Source organism: Asterias amurensis, chromosome 3 (genome assembly GCF_032118995.1).
Source record: "Asterias amurensis chromosome 3, ASM3211899v1".
NCBI classification, from domain to species: Eukaryota; Metazoa; Echinodermata; class Asteroidea; order Forcipulatida; family Asteriidae; genus Asterias; species Asterias amurensis.
This window is the reverse complement of record NC_092650.1, coordinates 20363213-20366226: the sequence shown is the minus strand read 5'-3', so window position 1 is coordinate 20366226 and position 3014 is coordinate 20363213.

The following is a 3014-nucleotide window of genomic DNA, read 5'->3' as shown; positions in this document are numbered from 1 at the left end:
AATATCACTAGATTTGAATAAATTATTGGTTTGTTTGTTTGTGTCAACATCGTATTTTGTGTTATGTCGACACTGTTTTGGTGTTTGTAATGTCGATGTTGTGATGTTTAAGTTATTTTTTTATTCAAATGTGTCAGGTTTCACATGGTAAAGTATAGCACATTGCATTATATTACTGCTTCATTGCAACAAGTCTCCACTTTAAAGCCATTATACACTTTCGGCACAGAAACAAAATCACAGATTTACAAATAACTTCCAGGGTTTACAGAAGGTAATGGTGAAAGACTTCTCTTGAAATATTCCATAAAATGCTTTACTTTTCGAGAAAACATTAAAACAATTATCAATTCCCGTTGTCGAGAATTACGGATTTATTTTAAACACATGTCATGACAAGGCGAAACGTGCAGAAACAAGGGTGGGTTTTCCCCGTTATTTTCTCCCGACTCCGATGACCGATTGAGCCTAAATTTGCACAGGTTTGTTGATTTTTATATCAGTTGTGATGCACGAAGTATGGGCCTTTGGACAATACTGTTTACCGAAAGTGTCCAATGGCTTTAAAATAACACGCTATAATTGCATGGCACACATGCTAAAATTGATTTTCATCATAAGGCAAGTACGAGCGAAATAGAGCGGTTAAAAAAAATATAGGAAACAAAAGCCCCCCCTTTTTTTTTACAGCGAGGTGAAGGTATACAAAAATGTGAACAAAACGTTCCGCGTTCTTGGTCTGCAATGACGTCACGCTTTATGCATGTCGGCCTTTGTGCATGTGAAGGCCTATCGCGTCAATATTATTATTAGACATATAACCATTATTGTGCTCAGTTAATAAGGATTGAGCTAAAGCCTACATGCCAGGATTTTGAAAATTGAATTAATTTGTTGCATCTGACTTTGCTGTGAGGACACTAGCCGGAAACTTTGACCTTTGTATATAATAAGCGTAAATTGTAATCTTTTAAGCGTAAATTTTAATCTTTCTTACAGGGAAAACAATATAATATATTTTACATCCTTGACCAGCCTCCATCACTTGTAATTTCACTTAAAGGAACGTTACAGAATTGGTGTTTGCTGACTAAACAGTTGCTGGCAGTGTAAGAACTTTATGTAATCCACAATATACATAAATTGACAAACGCAAAGTATATATTTTAAATATTATTTCTTATCAAACAGAAATGACATTTCAGGCAGAAATATTTCAAAGGGATGTTTTCTACTATCATCATCTAAACCGTGTACGTTTTATGTGAAATCTGTGATCTTCACGATTTTGTTTTCTTACCAATTTAGTAACGGTCCTTCACTAGAAGCAACCTGTGACATTATCAAGACCTTCGATGATCATTTTTACAAATAATGAAAACTATAAAAATGTTTAATTAATTTTGTTTGGGTTCATGTGCATATTTCGAAACACGGCAACCTAACACATGGTATGTTTCGCAAGTCTACGGATACACATACATCGATACGTCGACACTTTGTGTGGTCACGTGACGCGTATCCGCGACTTACGCATTTTTTGCACACACTAGCGGGAAGCCGCGCTTCGCGCGGCACCCCGCTAGATGAGAAGCATTCTAGTATACAAATGTTGTAAAAGGTGATGTGGGGGCAAGGGAGGTATTCTTACAGGTAATAATAATTCAGTTACACTTGGCAAAATGTACATCCTGAGTCCCGCCCAAACTGCTTTCATTATAGTTACGAACTTTGTGAAACATTTGCCTTGTTATTTTGAGGGTCTGTACGTCCAGTTTGGTTAATTTATATGGCGATGGGCCAATCGGACAATGTATAACACGCTGAATTCGGAATCAGCAGTGGTATTTGGTTCCCTTAGCAACAAATCCATAGTCACCGATAGCCACGGATTTGAGTGGTCTAAGTCTGGTCTCCCCCCTCATCAATTATCACCGCTGCTAATAGCAGAGGAGAAATCCGACTAAAAAAGCTTGTATGAAAGTGGTACCCTCTTTTAAAACAAACTCATAATCACAGCCACTAATAGCCGCGGAGTTTATCTGACTGAAAAGGAAGCTTCGAAGAAGTTCTGGTATACAGCAGATAAAAAAAAACCGCGCCAGTTGGTATGGACTTTAACGACAAAGTAAATTTCTGCCAAATTGTATTGAAAATAAATATATTTAATGATTGGTTGCTATAACTGTTGAATGATTTTTGCTTTGTTTCCAATGACGTGTACACGATTTTAGAATCTAAGGCGTACGTCCACCGACGCATATAAAGTTGTCTGAGCACCAAATAAAGCGAGTTTTCGGAACATGCTGTGCAACATCGTATCTAGTTTTTACCACCGCTTTTGGGAGTAACAGAGCGTCGGCCTCATTAATTTTTAGTTTTTTCTCATATCAATTAATTCTCATGTAAACTTTCTGGTCAACATCCGCCGGGGCGCGCGCCCCACGTGACGAAGTCCCCTGATAAAACATCCAATTTTATATGTTATCATAATTATCTGTGGAACCCTATACAAACTAAAATAATAGAAACGGTAATTTTATTGGTCTTTAATAACTACTCCTACATTCTCTCACTTAATTCACTTTCAGAAAACATTTGCCTAGTTATTTTGAGGGTTTGTATGCCAGCTACCCCTACATCCTCTCACTTAATTCACTTTCAGAAAACATTTGCCTTGTTGTTTTAAGGGTTTGTAGGCCAGTTTGGTTAATTTTGTATGGAGAAATTCGTAAAAAGTACCCGATTCAGCTGCACATGAGGGCTCTTTCAATAACAAAACCTGACGGCCGATTGCTTAATACAAAACGGATTTGGCAAAATCTACATCCTGAGTCCGGACCAAACTGCGTTCTAACAATTTTGTTGCTTCAGAACTTTGAATGGAATGTTCGTTTACAGCTTCAAAACAGCCGTTGATGTTTCACAAAGTTCGTAACAATGAAAGCATACTATTCTTAACGGTGATTTCATGTACTCTTTTGTAGGTTTAACTGGCAAAACCTGTACAATGT